Below are 19,508 nucleotides of genomic sequence, written 5' to 3' on the forward strand. Positions count from 1 at the left end.
AATAGTCATACTTCAGTCCTCATAGTTGTAACGGGCATGGAATAGTGGTGGGGCTCAGAGAGATCTGGGAGCTGCCTTGTAAAACTGCATTTCTGTTGGCGAGGAGATCTACAGTTTCAGGAGCATATGTGTGTTTTTTTTGTAAACTTTTATTCTGGTTAAAAATTTAAAAGGGAGCTACTTGAAATGTCTTTAGCATTAACTTAAACTATGGTAGGTCTATGAAACAATCATTTAGAGGCTATTAAAAGTATATGAATAATAAAACAGCTACAATAAGAAAAGCTTTAGCAGAGTGACTGGACCTGGTAGCTCCCCCTTTGCAGAAGGGCTGGGAGTGGTTGGGAGGGGAGGGGGCGGCGGGACGGTTGGCTGTACTTTGTCTATGATTTGGGCAATTAAATGTTATTGGAAACTAGGAACCTGTACCCTCATTTTTTTTCCCTTATTAAGAGTGAAGTCTGGGACATTTTCTGGATTGTAAATGGCAACAGAGCATAATGTAATAATATTCCTAGAAATCACCTCAGGTTACTTTGTTTATGTGAGATATTTATGAGGGTGCAAGTTTTATGAAGTTGTTTTATTGGTAAAAGTCAAAGGCACTAGTAGCCCAGGGCCATGTGGTGAATGATGAATAAACTTGGGATTTTTGAAAAAAAGAAATTCTGGATTTGAATCTAGGGCCTTCTACTTAGAAACTAGAAAACATATATGAAGTACAGAGCACATTTTTGGTAACATGTTTGGTGTTTGATAATGATAGTTCCACTGTCCTGTTATTTTGAAATTATTACTTATCTATGACATTTTCTTGGTATTGCTGTCTAATACATACCTCTTTTCATAGGTGTGATTTGGAACTGATGTTTGAGATCACAATAAATAAATATCCTCTAAATATCCTTCAGTGGTATTAGGAAGTTGAAGGCGGCTACAATAATCAGGAATATTGAGATCCTTAGAATTCTACCACACTATGAATATATATAAACATGAATATATATATAAAATATATACATATAAACATATTTCATATATAATATTGTTATAATATGTTAAAAAGATACAGAAATTAAAAGCCTATAACACAAGAAGTGATCACAATTTGAGTACTGCTGTGTTTAATCAGATAATGACATAGATCTATATCAACATCCCCAAATACCCACTCATGCTCACCCCTCATCATTCCCATCTTCCTGTTCCCCCCAAATAGTCATAATTCTAACTTTGCACACCATTAATCAGTTTTGCCTGGTTTTGAACCTTAAATAAATTGCAGTATCTTTCTTTCATTCAACATTTTTTTTAAAGGTTTATTTATTTATTTATTTATTTATTTATTTATTTATTTATTTATTCAAGTACTGTGTACAGTCAGAAGCGTGGGAGGGTGAGAGAATTCACCAGAGCCAGAGCAGGAAGCAGAGCAGGCAGAAGGACCGAAGCACACTGCTGAGGGGAGCAGTGGGCGGCAGGAGAGGTCTGCACGCCATGTGGGACCCTCCCCTGGAGGCCGGGGAGTAGCCAGGGATCGAACTAGCGCTGCAGAGCCTCGCAACCCAGCGCTCAACCACTGCGCCACCGGGGAGGCCCTCATTCAACATTTTTAATGAGATTCATTCATATTGTCACCTACAACAGTAGTCGGTTTCAGTTTCTGCTTTGTGTGGCATTATATGAATGTACCACTGTTCTCCATCTGCTATTGATGGATATTTGGTAGTTTCTAGTTAAAAATAGCTGTGTTATAAACATTTTAATACAGCTTTTTTGGTGAACACACACACACACACACACACACACACACACACGATTTATCTATCTGTTGGGACTATATCTTGGTTGGACTGGAAATGCTGATTTACCAGGTAGGCATATAAGCCTAAATATGTTGGACCATATTTATCCCCCCAAAACCAATGGATGAATGTTCCCTTTGCACTATCTTTGCCTACTTAGTACATAGTCTTTTTAATTTTAGCTTTCCTGACTGGTGGAAAGCAGTGTCTTACTGTGATTTTGATTTTGATTTGTGGTTCCCTAATGATTAACAACCTTGAACACCTCTTAATTTTTTTTTTAGGATTTATTTATTTTTGCATGCAAGAACTGGGGCATAGGCCAGAGACGTGGGGGTGAGACGATTCACCAGAGACAGAGTGGGGAGCAGAACAGGCAGACTGACTGAAATACACTGCTGAGGGGAGCAGTGGGCGAATGAGGAGAGGTCTGCTGTGCCATGTGGGTTGTTTCCTGGCCAGCCGGGGATTGAACTTGTACAGCAGAGGCTGTGGATTGCTTCATAGTGCGGTGCTTGCTTAACTGCTTGTGCCTCCAGGGAGGCCCCCACCTCTTAATTTTTTCACTAGCTATTTGGATTTTTACGTTTTCTTCTTCTCTCATGTCCTATCTTTCTCCCTCCCTCCCACCTTCATTGACCACCCATTTTTTAAGTTTCATGCTACGCATCAATGAGTCTATATATTAACCCAAATTTAGCTATTCATGAAGTTTTCTCAAACTTGAGAGGCAAGTGTGTGAAGGTAAAGCATGGGTGTGAGAGTTGGCATATCTGGTTTCCACACTCTCAGGTACTCTCCTGTTCTTGTGACCTTGGTCATTTTGGTATCATGTCTTGGGTCTTAGTCTTTTTTTTTTTTTTTTTTTCAGTTGGTAAAATAAAGAAACTTTAAATGATTCACAAGGGTACTTTTATCTCTGGCATTCTGTGATTGCAAATATTTTGGCAAGACATTTACCATATCCTCAGTGTCATTTGAACATTTTACCCTAAAGTGATCTGGAACAGTTCTTGTGAAAAATAGGTCCAAGAGTCATTTTGGTGTGGGTGAACCTTGACCCTTAATCTTACCACTGACAAAGGCACCTGGGGGAAATAGAAAATAATAAGAAGGGGTACTAAGGAGCTTATGGTTTGTTGGACAATGAAGAAAGCTCTAGGTAATAAGACTAATCTGAGGCCATATGGGCTGAAATAAAAACTGATAGTTTCTATACTTGGTTGCAGCCCAAATCTTTCTTGAGAATCATTATTATATTCAAGAAGCACTAGGGCCTCCCCGGTGGCGCAGCGGTTGAGCGCTGGGTTGTGAAGCTGCCCGCAGCCTCTGCAGTGCTGGTTCAATCCCCGGCTGCTCCCCGGTCACTGGAGGAGGGCCCCACATGGCACACAGACCTCTCCTGCCGCCCGCTGCTCCCCTCAGCAGTGTTCTTCGGTCCTTCTGCCTGCTCTGTTCCCCTCTCTGGCTCTGGTGAATTCTCTCACCCTCCGGCACTTCTGACTGTACCCAATGCTTGCATAAATAAATAAATAAATCGTTAAAAAAAAAAAAAAGAAGCACTACTATTTGAATTCAATTTGACTTTTTATTGCCTCTTCCATCTCTACATATTCATAGCAGGGCTGGTGATTCTCAACAGAACATGGTGACCTAAAACTCGGGGAGGGCTAAAGGATTGGTGGTGAATAAGCGGAGATGAAGGGGGTTCCATAGGCTCCCCATCCTCCAGAAACTCTCACCATATTCCTTCCATCAAGGGGAGTACACTTTGAACGGATTCAATCATATTGGCAGAACTGCATTACTCAGATGACTTAAAAAAAGAATATGTAAGTTGTGGTTCTTTGTTTTGTTGCTTACAAAGATTTTATTTTACATCAAATTATACCATAGAAAAATGTTAAAAGTATTATTATTCTCTATAATCAATTTCAAAGATACATATAAACATACTGTACCTCTATAGTGATTAATTTAACCAGTTCCCTGTGTAGACATTAAAATTGTTTAGTTTTCATGTATCAGAAACTGTAAACATACTTTTTAGTTAATTCTGTATGTATGAGACTAATTTTTAAAAACTTTTATTATGGAAAATTCCAAGTATATACATAAGTGAAAGGAGTTGTGTAATAAATCCCCATAAATCCATCAATTAACTTCAAGAATTCTCAACATACAGCCAATCTCATTTCATCTACATGGTTCCATTACCCCTTCCCCATTCTTTTGAAGAAAATTCCAGACATTAAATCATTTTATATTTAGATAATTCAGTGTGTATTTTTAAAAGATAAGAACTCTTTATAAAGTTGTGGTTGCTTCTTATGTTTTAATCATATGTCTATTGTAGAAAAAATTAGGGTACTAGGTAACCTTGTTAGCTTTCTTTTGTTATGTAATAACTTGCCACAACTAAGTGGTTTCAAATAACAAGTTTCACAATTCCTGTGAGTCAGGAGTCCAGGCATGGACATTAGATGGATTCTCTGCTTCCAGAATTCACCAGGCTGTAATAAGGGTTTAGGACTGTATTCTCATCTGATGTCCTGGGTCCTTTATAAACTTAATTGGTTTTTGGCATAATTCAGTTCTTTGTGGTTGCAGGACTGAGGTCTCAGCTCCTAGAGGCATTGTCAGTCCCTGCTACTTGTTCTTTCCAAGAGATGCTTTTCTAACATGCTGTGTTTCTTCAAACTAGCAAGGGAGAAAAGTCTGATAGTAGGAAGGGCTCCCTCCTTGTTACGGACTTTCTCAGATTGAGTTAGGTCCATTTAAGATAATCTCTCTTGACTAAATAAAAATAAACTGAATTGGCACCTTAATTGCATATGCAAAATCCCTTCACTTTTGCCATACTCTCTTGGCTAGAAATAAGTCACAGGGCCCACTCACACTGAAAGGTTAGAGGAAACATAAAGGTAAGAACAGTAGCCAAGAAGAAAATATCTGGAATTCTACTCTATTGCAAATTCACAGCAAGAGTTGGAAAACTTTTTTTGTAAAAGGTCAGTTAGTATTATTTTAGGCTTGTGAGCCAGATGGTCTTTGTAGTTAACTATTTAACTCTGCTGTTGCACCAAGAAACCTGCCACAGATAGTATGTAATGAATGGGTATAATTGTGTTCCAAAAAATGTGTTTATTAACAAAGGTGGCACATGTGGTCAGTGGGCTGTGTTTTGCCTACCCCTAATTTATTTTTTATTTTTTTTTTAAGATTTACTTATTTATGCATACAAGAACTGTGGTACAGGCCAGAGGTATTGGGGGTGAGAGGATTCACTAGAGACAGAGTGGGGAACAGAACAGGCAGACTGACTGAAACACACTGCTGAGGGGAGCAGCGGGTGAGTCAGAAGAGGTCTGCTATGCCATGTGGGTATCTCCCCGGCTGGGGATTGATCTTGTGCTGCAGTGGCTGCAAACAGCTTCACAGGTTGCGTCTTAATCCCTTGCACCACCAGGGAGGCCCTTACCCCTAATTTAGAACAGATGACATTCTGATTCTCTTTTACCACTTTAATACTGCACACTCATGCAAAATACCACTGCACTATGATGTGGTTGTATAGTCTGCTGGGTTAGGATCATGTCTTATGGTTAAAGCATTATAATTAAGAATTAGAGAGCAAAAAAATCTGTGCACGTATTTCGTGTAAGGCCTCCTTAAGGACAAAATTTTTATATCTCTCAGAAATTGCTACCATGTAGTGGCACGTGAAGGATTTTCTTTAGAACGTAGTGGCTATAGAAACTGTGTTTCCCCAACTGTTTTTTTTCCCTATTACAAAAATTATTTAACTCATCGTATTTTCCTTTTGGCTTTGGCTTCCACGAAGCTCAGAATCTAACCCAAACCCCCATTATCATAACTATAAAGATCTGGCATATTGCATACAGTGCTTATCTGCCCTCTCATGGCTGTTTTATTTTTATTTTAATTTTCTGTGTTTAGCTACTTCACTATGATTTATTGTACGAACTTCTTTGTGGAATAAAAATAGGAACTCCTATTCCTTGAATTCAAAGGAACCACTGAATGTATATTATGATAGTTCCAAATTAGAAACAGCCCAGGGACTCATCCAGAGCAGAGTTAATATATTGTGATATGATCTTATCAGGGAATTTTATACAACAACAACTAAGATCAAACTACTGATACACAGTACAACATGGAAGGACACCACACACGTAGTGTTGAGTGGAAGTCAGACATAAAGGAGTAAGTATTGCATGATTTCATTTATATTGAGTTCAAGAAGAGGCAAAAATGAATTGAAGATGATGGAAGTCAGATGATGGGTCTTTGCAAAATGTGTGCCATGGGCCATGGCTGAGGTCCCAGAAAGTTGTAAGGGGAAACCTAAGCATGCAAAATGTTCTAAGTCTTTAACTGAGCTGGTGCTGTTGAGTGTACACACATGTAAAAAATCCTTCAATGTAGACTTAGGATTAGTACACTTTATGCATTTTTCTATTATGTGCATACAGTTTCCCTCCAAAGTGAAGTGCACTAATACAACTTCTTACTTTTTTCTTTTCTGTGTTTATGTCCAAGGGTCTATTGGAAAAGAACTTTAAAGTTGATGATCTCAAAAATGCATTTTTTATTTTCTAAAGTTCACAGGTTAGCAGTAATTGTACACTTTTATTACACAGCGTCTCTTAAATGCCTACTTGAAATAGTAGATAAAGATAGCTTTTCAATCATGAAAGTAGGTCATTGTCTATGGCTTTACTGTTCTGTTCATCCACTCCATAAAGTGGCTGAGACTCTGAGATTGTAATCTGATCCGTAGGCCATCTGCCAAGCTCAGCACCTGAAGGCCAGATCTGCTTACAGTGACACCTTTTCTAATTTGCACAAATGAACTTTTTCTATTTCTCACTTAAAAACACAGGTCAGTAGAAGCTTTACTCAAAGTTAATAACTTATGATATAATATTAATTTTTAGGCTTAACAGTGTATCTGGTGATCTTAGATTAGAAGTCATTCTCTGTTTGGATGGGTATTTGCAACCTAAGGAGTGTTTTATAAAACAGAATAAGAAGAATCAATATCAATCCCCTCTCCTTCCTTTTCACATTTACATTTTACTTAAGGATTTGAAAATACACCCTTTGGTTGTCCTAGTAATGGCTTAATGCGCAGAGCCTTGTGAAGTTTGGGGGAGACTGAGTTTTTGCTGACCTAAGATCCATACTTTCAGCTGAGGCCCCTAGAAAGACTGAGCTCATCCTGACTTTTAAAGAGGTCAGTGTGGCCATTACTTAGAGGAAAGCATGTAAGCAAAAGATGGGAGGAAGCGGCTAATCAAATCTGTCCTAACTGAAACAAAAGTGTTCAGGAAAGAGAGCAACAGCAAAAACCAAACACAGATTGAGATCTAAAAAGATACAACATTTTAAAGTACTAAGATAAAAATTACATTACCAACCAGAAAAAAAAGACATCGTTTACATGCCTCTTCCTGGATATGTAAATCTAAAGCTAAACAAAGAAATATTGATACGTGCTGGGCCGACACTCAAGTTATATTGACCTTTACTTACTTACTATGCAATAAGCTATATAGAATTATAGGGAGGTGTGAAGTCTTTTTCATCACCTTGAAAGAGGCTACTGAAAAAGAGTAACAGTGAGGCCTCTCTGATGGCGTGGGGTTAAGACGCAACCTATGAAGCTGTCCGCAGCCACTGCAGCACGAGTTCCATCCCCCGGCTGGCCCGGGAGCAACCCACATGGTGCGGCAGACCTCTCCTGACTCCCCTACTGCTCCCCTCAGCAGTGTATTTCTATCATTCTGCCTGTTCTGTTCCCCACTCTGTCTCTGGTGAATCCTCTCACCCCCTGCATCTCCGGCCTGTACCCCAGTTCTTGAATGCATCAATAAATAAATCTTAAAAAAAAAATGGAAAAAAAAACCCAAAAAGTACCGTTTAATAAGTCCAATTGATTGCTCACATGACTATAGTTTTGGGTTAGGAAAAATAAAATATAATACCTATTTGGGGAGCTTAAGATGTACTTGGGTAAATTTTTCATTTAAATAGATACATCATTTTCTAGACAAATCCCTGATGTTACAAGACTCTTGTTGGAAAGAGTCGGCAAGGATGCAGAGAAAAAGGAACTCTCTTAGGCTATGGGTGGGAATGTAGACTGTGGAACACAGTATGGAGATTTCTCAAAATAGTAGAAATAGATATACCATATGACTCAACAATTCCACTCCTAGGTATTTACCTGAAGATACAAAAACAGTAATTTGAAAGGGAAATGTGCAGCCTTGTGTTCATTGCAGCACTGTTTGCGATAACCAAGCTGTGGAAACTTTAGTGCACCAAAACATGTGAGTGAATCAGGAAGATGGGGTCTTTGTGCATAATGGAATATCATTCAGCTATTAAAAAGATAAACTCTTGCCATTTGTGATGGCATGGATGGAACTGAAAGTAAATATGCTAAAAGAAGTAAGTCAGAAGGAGAAAGACAAAATACCAGATGGTTGTCACTTGTGCAATGTCGAGAAACAAACAAAAAAAAGGGTCAGATAAAGTCAAACTAATATGATTCTAGAAATCTGACTATGGGACTGAAGCTATCTGTTGGGAAGGAGAAGAGGAAGGGATGAAAACAAAAAGGGAAGAGAACATGATGGGATATGGTGGTGGACTGTGGGTGCTTAGGTGGTAGGTGAGGTGAGGTGACAACATACCAAGGGAGAGATCCTATGTTCTATACCTCTAAAACAACCCAATGTTACTTCAACCTTTGCAACCCCATTTGCAACCCAATGTTACTTCAACAAAAAATAAATAAATAAAAATAAAGGTGAGGGTCTCCCTGGTGGCGCAGCAGTTAAGCGCTGGGCTGTGAAGGTGCCCGCAGCCTCTGCAGCGCCGGTTCAATACCCGGCTGCCGGCGAGGGTCCCACATGTCGTGCAGACCTCTCCTGCCACCCACTGCTCCCCTCAGCAGTGTCCTCTGTCTGCCTGTTCTGCTCCCTGCTCTGGCTCTGGTGAATTCTCTCACCCTCCTGCACTTCTGACTGTACCCAGTGTTTGTATAAATAAATAAATAAATCTTTAAAAAAAAAGTGAAAGGAATTTATGATACAAATACTAATAATTTTGCATAAAATTGTGCATAATAAGCAAAACTGCCTGCTACACGCACGCAAGAAAGACTCTTGTTGGAGGAAGTTGATCTGTAGTGTTAACTCAGTCCTTTTGGAGTAATACAGAAATAAGTCTGCTGAATATTCCAGATACTAGGATCAGGTTCTTCTCCAACAAAATAATCCAAACATACTCCCATTGATCAAGGACCTATTTGATTTTTGCTCCTTGAACACACTCATGGATTTGCTGATGAACTCTTGACTTGGTTGAGTTTCCTTTGGTTAGAAAGTAACAGAAATCTACTTCAAATCAACTTAAGCAGAGAAAGGGATTTACTGAAAAGATCCTCTCCATGCAGTCTGGATTCCAGTTCCAGATTTTTAGAAGAGAGATGTGGAAGATAACTTGGGCCAGGTACCCAGCTGTGGCTGGTTGGTGGAGTCACACAGACCTAATGTGCTCATGGGGATCATTATGGGAGATCAAATTCTCAGTAGAGCAGAGATTGCCAAGTGCTGGGAAGATACCCCTAAAGTTGTTGACTTTTAACTGTCAAGAGTTGTCCGTGCTGTCAACTCACACTCTCCCTTCACAGTAGGTAGAAAGCTGGCCAGTGTGACTTCTGCTTTATTGCTCTTTGAAGTGACACTGGGCACAGCTCCTGATGGTGCTAGTACTCTGCATTTCTTCTTTGTCTCTTCATCACAGAAGCTGCTGCCTGGCTCATGCTCACAAATGGCAATGTTAGGGGGCAGGGAGTCACTGGCTCGTCCAGGTGGCCAGTGCTCGGCTGAAATCCCTTTTACTTTTTGAAAACAATTTTTCCCCTTGGCTATATTTATCTGAAAATAACTTTTCTTTAAATTTAAATCTTGCAAAAACTGGTGAGATTTTGTGTTTAAATCTGAATTTGTTCTTTGTGGGCCTGGAATTCAAAACTATTTTAAGTTGAATGACATAGCTCTTGAGAACAGACTGATTATGTTTAGATTGGTTGTTTTGGTGTGCTTGGGAATTGAGAACACACAGTTTTCATTTCCAAAAAAGCTTGATCCTTGATAATGACATTGATGGGATTTTTTTTTAAATTCATAATTTTGGTGCTTTGTTGTGCTCATAAAAGAACTCCTGGGACAAACTTGCTTTGACAGTTAGAGTTCAGGGGCTTTCAAAACTCCTGGTTTTCTACTTTTAGGCTTTAAAATGAAATTTATAATTCCACAGCTCTCTCACTTCTTTTGTTCGGGAGAGGATCTCTCTTGTTAATGTTCTTAGGACTATCCCAGGACTGGTTCACTGTAGCCCACTTGGTGGACTTACTTAGTGCTTATGCAGTTGTGCCTTAGAAACCCAGGGATAAGAGGCACCAACCACAGCACAATTTAAAATGCATCTATAACTTCAGACTCCCCTAAATTTTACTAATACCCTCCTGTTGACCAGAGGCTTTACCAATAACACAAGCAGTTGATTAACACATATTTTATATGTGTATTAAATACTGTGTTCTCATAGTAAAGTATGCTACAAAAAGGAAATGTTATTAAGGAAATCCTAAGAGAATATACATTTACAATACTGTACTAATTTTAGCATTACTGTAAATTCACTTCATCTGTTTACAAGAAAATCCTCATGTAAGTGAACTTGTGCAGTTCAAACCTGTGCTGTTCATAGATAGTTTAGTGGGCATAATGCTGGATCACAAATAAGCAAGAAATCCTTGTGACAAGTGGTACAAGAAGGCTCTTGTGGGAGAGGAATATGTAAATATAATGTCCCACACTATGAGAAGCACTGCACGGTGGTACTGAGGCTGTGGTGGTAACGCAAAGGAGGCTGGGTCTGCTTCTCATGAGGGGTCTTGAAAGACCTCTCAGAGGACATGACAGTTTCTCTGCTCTTGTCCATCCTGGCCCTTGTATTCACCAACTGTGGCTCCAATCTCTCCTTTCTCATATTGTATTGGGCTCTAGTATTGCAAATTCTTCGGGTGCCAAGGGCTATTCTGCTATTCTTGCTCCATAGTGCAGGCTGAGCAGGCAGATTCCATGGTCCATGATTCTGGTTGGAGAAAACCACAGCTCAGATTTCCTTGTGTAACGCCAATATCTTGGTCTCATAGGAGGGATTTTTGAGACACTGCCTAGGGTGGAATTAAGAGCTGTGAGTCATCCTGGCCACCAGTGTGGCTCTAACCTGTATTCTGATAGCTGGACATTCACCTCTATGGCATAATAAAAAATATCGAGTCTTTGTCCCACTTTTCCTTTTTTTTTTTTTTTTAAAGATTTACTTATTTTTATACAAGAACCAAGGTATAGGCCAGATGTGCGGGAGGGTGAGAGGATTCACCAGAGACAGAGCGGAGAACAGAACAGGCAGACTGAAGAAATACACTGCTGAGGCGAGCAGTGGGCGAGACAGGAGCAATCTGCTGCACCATGTGGATTCTCTGGCCGGGATTCGAATGGCTGCGGACAGCTTCACAGTGCGGTGCTCAATGGCCTGAGCCACAAGGAAGGCCCTGTTTCCCTTTTCTAATACTCATCTCCTGAAGCCCTTAAAATCTCCTGAGTGATATGTACCTTTGTAATGTTAATGAGATGACTCTTGGTTGAGGGGCTGCTAAATAAACTTCAGGATGGGTGATGGTTGCAGGTCATAATTAGAAGCTTAGAACTTTTAACCCCATTCCTGACCTTTAAGAAGGGAGCAAAGGTAGAGCTTGAATTAGTCAACAGTGACCCCAGTTATGCCTATGTAATGAAATCTTTATAGAACCCTAAAAATTGGATGCGTGGAGCTTCTGAGTTGGTCAAGACCTCCATTTGCTGGGAGGATGGTGTACCCCAACTCCATGAAGACAGAGACTTCTGTGGTTCAGACCCTTTTGGACTTTGCCTTAGTATCTCTTCATCTGAGTGTTCATTTGTATCTTTAATAACACATTGTATACAGTAAGTAGGGTGTTATTCTGAGTTCTATGAGTCATTCTTAGCAAACTGTCTAAACCTAGAAGGGGATGATGGAAACAACTGAGTCTGCCACCAGGTTGGATTTAAATATGGCTAACATGAGAGCCTGGTATTGGTGACTGGGTTCTGAAGTGAGAGAAGACCCATGGGACTGAGCCCTTAAAGGGTGGAGTCTTACACCAACTGCAGGTTCTGTCAGAACTGAATTCAATCATAAGGCACCCAGTTGATGTTGAAGTTTTGGAGAACTGGTTGGTATCCACGAGCCTCTGTGTTCTCTCTCCTTAGCTCTAGTTCTGATGCCTAAACCTCTCACTTCAATCCAGGTTTTGTTAACTTGCTCAGCTGCCAGGCCTTGCATACCTGTGCCCTTGTTCCTGCCAAGCCATCTAGCACCTGAAGTCATGATTTTAACCATAACCCTGTGACCTGGCCGCAGACATCCTTGAGTCTAAATCCTGGTTAGTCTCTAGCTGTTGTCCACTATCCCATTTCCTATCTTTGTTCTGTTGACATCATTAGGACACCTTTTCATTCCTTAGAAGCAGTTCATTAGAACTGCTTGATGCTGCCTGCTTTATCACATTTCTATTGCTGTCTACCTAGATAGCTCACTCAGACTTCCAGATTGGATTTCAAGTATCTGTGGGGTCCTGCTCTGCTGGAGCCCAGAACTCTAGTGGGCTGGGTCAATTCCTAGTTCTGGACCCTGACACCATATTCTGAGACATCACAGTCAATGAGGCTATGTCCCACTGGTTCTGGGAAATGATGTCAGCAGTGAACTTGGCCATGCCAGGACCTAATTAAATTAAGCTGTTTAGCTCCAGGCTTGGCACATTTTTTTTTTAATCTTTGAGGGTCACAGAGCTGTCAGTGCAAACCCAAGATGTAGAAAGGGACAGAAAATTAGAGGAAAAGGAAAGAGAACCAGAGATTCTGGGGGTGGAAGAAATGTAAGGATGGAGTAAATGTGCACCTTGAAGGTAATGCCACAACCTTGACTTCTGGTGCTTTCCATGGACCTATTTTAGTAGACACTCAACTGACCAACACGCTGTCATTGGAACACAAGTACCATATGCTCAACCATGAAGTGCTACTCTAAAAAAGCAAGGACAGAATCATGCATGGAATCTCATGGGCTTTCAGCAAATAGCAGAGTGGTCGAGAGAACAAGAGGTTTAATTTCAAACAGATCTGAATTTGCTTCTCAGCTTCCTCCTTTGGAGCTGAATAAACTTGGCGAGCTAGTTACCTGGCTGCTCAAAGCCTCACCATTCTAACAAGATTTCCAATGAGATAATGCATGTAAAACACCAGGTGTTCCCTTCCCCCTTGTCACTGTTTCTTGTCACACTAGGACCAAAAAGTCTTGGTGGCTTTTCAGAACCATTTACTGCTTTACCTGGGTGCTGATTTCTTCAAGCTGCCTAATGTCCAGTTGTGCCAGGGTCAGCCTGTGTGCAGCTGGTACAATTGGCTCAGTTACCTAACTGTCCCTTAAGGAAGCAGCTGAATTAAACATGCTCATTGACGTGGCCGGGCATATTCAGGTCCTTGGAGGCACCCAATATCCAGGTGCATTGTCACTGGAAATGCTGGGAAAACAGAGAGGCAGGCAACCCCCCACCTCCACCTACTGCCTTCCTAAACCGGGAATCATCTTGATGGGTTCTCCCAGAAGTAAGTATTGCAGATGTGGCAGGTTATATAGTAACCTTTTTATTTATGTACATGTGTGCACATAAACATCCAACAAATAGTTACTGAACTTTTGCTACACACCAATCACTGGGCTGGGTGTCTGCAATGCAATGGTGAGCAAGACACAGTTTCTTAAAGGGAAACACAAAGAGCAGAGAAATAGCCTACATTTTAAAGCTTAAAGACAGGGGAAGAGTTATCTGATACAGAGTGAATTATTTATCATTTTTGAGTTGGGCACCTTTTTTTTTTGCTATTCACTAACAGAACTTACATTTTTCAAAATCATTTTCCCACTGTATAGCATGTGACTTAAAAGACAATTAGTAAATTTAGGACAAATGAGTAACTGTCCATTGGTGAGAACTTGCATGATTCTGGTTTGGAGAGAACTTCCGTGCACATGCTAGGCCAGTACCAGAGTATAGGGCCATCATTCCCTTAAGGGGGGCTTAGGGTGGATGAGGTTTTGAACTTTTGACCTATATTAGTAAAAGGAAGGAAAGTGATATCACTGCTGTGGCTAAAACCCTCATAAAGCCCAGCTCTTCTCTATCCATAGGGGTCTTCAAGTCAACTCAGCCTGCTTCTGTTTCCCTTTCCTATAAAAGCAGAGGGCTAACCAAGGATTTAAAAGTAGAAAACCACCTAGGTTCCTTAAAAAGGTGAGTATGTGAGGAGGGTTTGGTGTTTCAAGCACTTGCGTGTTTCACTGTATCATCTTCCTCTCTCAAAGACGTTTCCCCATCATAGCTTTTGTCTTCCTGTGGGCCCTACCCCTCTCCTGGACCCTACCAGGTGAGCCTCCAGGTGTGTTTTCTCTGCCAAAGAACTGAACTGGATTTGAAACTTGCTTTGCCAATGGCTATCAGTGTGACTTTGGGTGAGTTACTTCATCTCTCAGAATCTCAGTTTTTTCATCCACTTCATGGAACAATACTCCTTTGTTGTTTCTTTTATCCTGGGCATGATAGTAGTGAGAATAAAATGAGATGATGTGTGTGTGTGTGTGTGTGTGTGTGTGAAAAAGTGGGAAAACCCAGAAGTGGCTGTAGGAACCAAAGGTGGACTTGTCATTGTCTCTTAGCTGTAGCAGCAATAACTTGAAGACTGTGTCTGTCTTCCCAGCCATGTCACAGATGCCTGCTGGTGCCACACAAGGAAGTACAAAGAAGCAGAGTTAAAAATATTGAAAGTCTTTAAAAAAAATATTGAAAATGTCATGGCTGAATTGTATGTCATGCACATTGTATGTGCAGATTGCTTCTCGACACCCTGGTATTTTGTTGAGTTATCTGATTCCAGGTAGCAAAGAGACCTCTGGAATTTCAGGAAGTCTAAAGTGAATATACACCACTTTACACTCATTCATTCACTCATTCATTTGTATTTCTACCCAGCAAATGATTATTGAACATCAACCTCAAGATGAAAAAAAACATAGGTGTGTTCTTGTGTTTCAAAAATGACAAAGGACATAGTGCTTTTATCTTACAGCCTAAAATACACAGTAGAAAATGACAGACACTATGATTGTGAGAAATTCAATGCTGTGGTTGAACTGAGAAAGGAGAGAGAAGGGAGCACTCAGGGCAGGAAGACGTATTACAAGAAGTGGCTTCTAACTGAGGCTTGGAGAATAGGGAGAGTTTGAACTTACTAGAATGTGGTGGGGGAGGGAGCACACCAGCAAAGAAATGACCTGAGTGAAGACAGGTAGCATCTCAGTGCCCAGACCCCTCTTGCAGCTTTGAAGCCCCTTGATCCCCAGTGTGGGTTGTGCTCCTGGTTTGAAGATCACTTTTTTATCTTACTGTTTGTTTTTAATTTTCTTTTGACTGTCCTTAAGTTTCTAAAAATAATCAGTCATCTCACCATGCAGTAGATCTGAGCATGAGATTCATGGCCCCTACTAGCGTAACCTTGGCTCCGTATTACACAAAATGTCCATCAGAAATTCTCCTCTGCTATGGGAGGTTAACTTCAAAGCCTTTTTCTGTTGATCAAACCTTGGGAGGTGTGTGTCCAATCATCACTTCTTTGTGAGTTCCCCGTTTCACTGTAAGATCAAAGGAAAGGATAGGTCCATCATACAAATAAAAATGAGGTTCATTGCCTATGGTAGCTGATGTGAAGCAGAAATTAAATTAAGGAGGTGAAAAGACTATTAATGCAGGGTGTGGGAAGAATCCTCAACTTGTCTGAGATGCCAAGTTAAGGTGAAAAACAAAGCATACACCACCATAGCATTCCAGATACATGTTCCACTGTCATGGAATCCAGGGTCAGTCCCCCAAGTGAGGTTATATTGTATTATTTCTTTTCCCAACCACATTCAAGTAACAAAACCAGCAAGAGTGGTCTTGCCTCAATTTTTATCAGGACATATACTGATTTATAAATTTGGGTTACCTGAGAATATAAGATGATGATTTAAGATTTTTGGATTTTATGGGGCTGATAAATTAAAAAAAATGGATTTGATATAGGGTTGCTAGCTTTTTATTTCACCAAATTGAGGAATAAAGGTTGATCCTTCTTTTTTTTTCCCCTAAGATTTATTTATTTATGCATACAAGAATTGGGGTGCAGGCCAGAGGTGCTGAGGCAGAGGGTGGGGTGGGGTGAGAAGATTCACCAGAGATGGAGTGGGGAGCAGAACAGGCAGATCCACTGAAATACACTGCTGAGGGGAGCAGAGGATAAGACAGGAGAGGTGTGGCTGCTGCACCATGTGGGTACCTCCCTGGCTGAAATCAAACTTGTATCGCAGTGGCTGTGGATAGCTTCATAGTGCTGAGTCTTAACCCCTTGGGCCACCAAGGAGGCCCAAGGTTGAGCCTTCTTAAGAAGGCACAGTTTGAAGTCTGGGAGTGTGATGCCTCCATTCCCTTCTTTTTTTTTTTCAGGAGAGCTTTGGCTATTCGGGGTTTTTGGTGATTCCATATGAATTTCATCAATAATTGTTCTATTTCTTTGAAGAATGACATTGGAATTTTGATTGGAATAGCATTGAATCTGTATATTGCTTTTGGAAGGATGGCCATTTTAATAATGTTTATTCTCCCAATCCATGAGCAGGGGATGTCTTTCCATTTCTTTGTGTCTTCTTCTATTTCTTTTAACAGTGTTTTATAGTTTTCTTTGTATAGGTCCTTTACCTCTTTTGTTAGATTTATTCCCAAATATTTGTTTTTTTTTTGTTTCAATAAAAAAAGGGATGGTTTTTTTGATTTCTTCTTCTTCAGATTTATTGTTTGTGTATAGGAAGGCTACTGACTTTTGTGTGTTGATTTTGTATCCTGCCACTTTACTGAACTGATTGATGATGTTTATAGCAGCACTGTTTACAATAGCTAAGCTTTGGAAACAACCCAAATGCCCAAAAATAGATGACTGGATCAAGAAGATGTGGTACATATATACCATGGAATATTACTCAGCATTCAAAAAAGATAAACACATGCAATTTGCAGCAACATGGATGGCGCTGGAAGGGATCATGCTCAGCGAAATAAGCCAAAAAGAAAAAGAAAAATACCGGATGGTCTCACTCATAGCAGGAATCTAGAAAACTTAAATAAGGGACCAGGAAAATGAATAACTATAAGAAAGTGAAAATCAAAATCAACAAAAAACTATGAACCAGAGACACTTTTAGGGGGGCGGGGGCGGGAGGGGGGGATTGGGGTCAGAATAGGGGGGCTGCAATTGTATGGGGAATATAAAAATAAAATTTATTATTTAAAAAAAAAAAAAAAGAAGGCACAGTTGACAATCTCTACCTGACAATCTCCACTTTTGCTCTAAAATTTTTTTTACACTGCCTCATGGTGAGCCCAGATCATTAGACTAACCTTTGGGGACCCCATTAGTGTGTTAGACATGAAGTCTGTTTAAGTCACAGGGGGAGAGATCCTATGTGGATGCAAGAACTTAATGGGAACATGGATAGTTTTGAATGCAGTCATCTCAACCTTGCTAGGTATATTTTGCACTGGCATCCTATTTCCTGGCATTTGATGAGAGTATAGTGTAGCCAATTCATTTATATTCTGACTCATTTGTGGGAAGGAAATTTAATTCTCTGGGAACCCTTGTTTGTATTGGTGTTATGTCATTTGTCTGCTGTTTAATGATTTATGTACGCAGTGAAAAAGGTCCCAGAATTGCCTTCCTAATAGTTCCACTCCCTACCCCTCCCTTATTCCATTCCAAGTTAGAGAAATAATTTAGTCCATGCCTTAGGGAATACACCCAATACTCTATTTTTTAGCTTTCTTATTCCTTATATATCTTTTTATATTCTATTGACGTTGGACTTTTAAATGAGTACAAAGACTTCTTGAGGATGCTTAGATAGATACTGTGTGGTATTTTGTGCTATTAACATGCTAAACTGCTTTGCCTTCTTGACTCAGCAATTAGTCTCCTTCCCAACTTGATGCACCTCCCTTGGATCATAAATTGTGAGCCTCTGATTTATTCTTCTTGAGTTCATGTTCTTAATGTGGATGGGCATTTGGTGCTCATTTAAACAGAGACTTTTATTTGAAGCGTTGCTCTCTACATTGTGCTGATGGGACCCCATATATTATACTTCTCCACACTGTCCATCTATAATTCAGTGTAGTGCCCCCATTCATGTGATGTTTCAGCATTTGCAGTGCTCATGAGTAATTGACAGCATAGAATGATAACAATAAATCAAACAGGTCAGGCCTAACCCTTTATTGTCAGTTTCACCGTCTACCAGGGAAGAAGGCAGAAGATTGGTTACTGCCATTAACTGCAAGCTTTTCAGATCATAAAGTCAGAGAAAGCACACTTGTTGGCCTTTATTATTAATACATTTTGAGTGGCTGTTTAAAATAGATATTCCTGGTTGGGTAAGGAGAAGTGAAAAAAAAAAAAGTTTCCCCTATTTATGTTTTTAAGTTCTTGCAGTTCATTTCAAAGGAATGACTTATTTTGACAAAGTGGATGAACGTGAGTTGTATTGTGCATAACAGGCCAAATAATATAGGAGGCCTGAGCTCTCATGATGTGGTATATATGTCACAGAGCCAACAAAATTAGGATTTATATTCTTGAAACAATCTGGAGCAGAGTGGCTCAGGAATCATATAGTAGTACATGTTTTGAAGTGCAATAAGGGTGTCTGAAATGTTATTCAATGTTAAAGTTACAGCTCTGGGAATATATGTTTTCATGACAGACCTACCTCAAATTTCCATTGTTGAGCTCGGGTATCTCATATTAGCTCAAAATTGAGCATTGTCACAATAATTTCCCTTGATGAGAGGAGAAAAATGTATGGGTCAAAAGTTTGCAGGAAGAAATGCTTAACAGAGTCTTGCAGGGGAAAAAAGTACCCTCTGGTGTTTGAAAATTGAAAAGCTGAGCTATGCAAACCCCTGTGAAGCTGGGATTAGTGTGATGAGTTGTAGAGGCTGGTTCAACTCTGGATTTTACTTCCTTGTTCTGCTGCTTACATACCAGTTAGGTGACAGGGTACAGGTTACTTCACAGCTCAGAACCTGATTCCTTGTCTCTAAAAGGAGGAAACTCCTGCCTCTTTTTTTTTTTAAAAAAAAAAAAGATTTATTTATTTATTTATACAAGCCCTGGGATAGTCAGAAGCGTGGGAGGGTGAGAGAATTCACCAGAGCCAGAGCAGGGAACAGAACAGACAGACCGACGAAACACACTGCTGAGGGGAGCAGCGGGTGTGACAGGAGAGGTCTGTTGTGCCATGTGGGACCCTTGCCTTTGGCCGGGGATTGAACTGGCACTGCAGAGGCTGCAGGCAGCTTCGCAGCCCAGTGCTCAACCACTGTGCCACCAGGGGAGGCCTGAAACTCTGCCTCTTAAGGATATTTAG

The sequence above is a fragment of the Talpa europaea genome (genome assembly GCF_964194135.1).
Source record: "Talpa europaea genome assembly, chromosome: 7".
Classification (NCBI taxonomy): domain Eukaryota; kingdom Metazoa; phylum Chordata; class Mammalia; order Eulipotyphla; family Talpidae; genus Talpa; species Talpa europaea.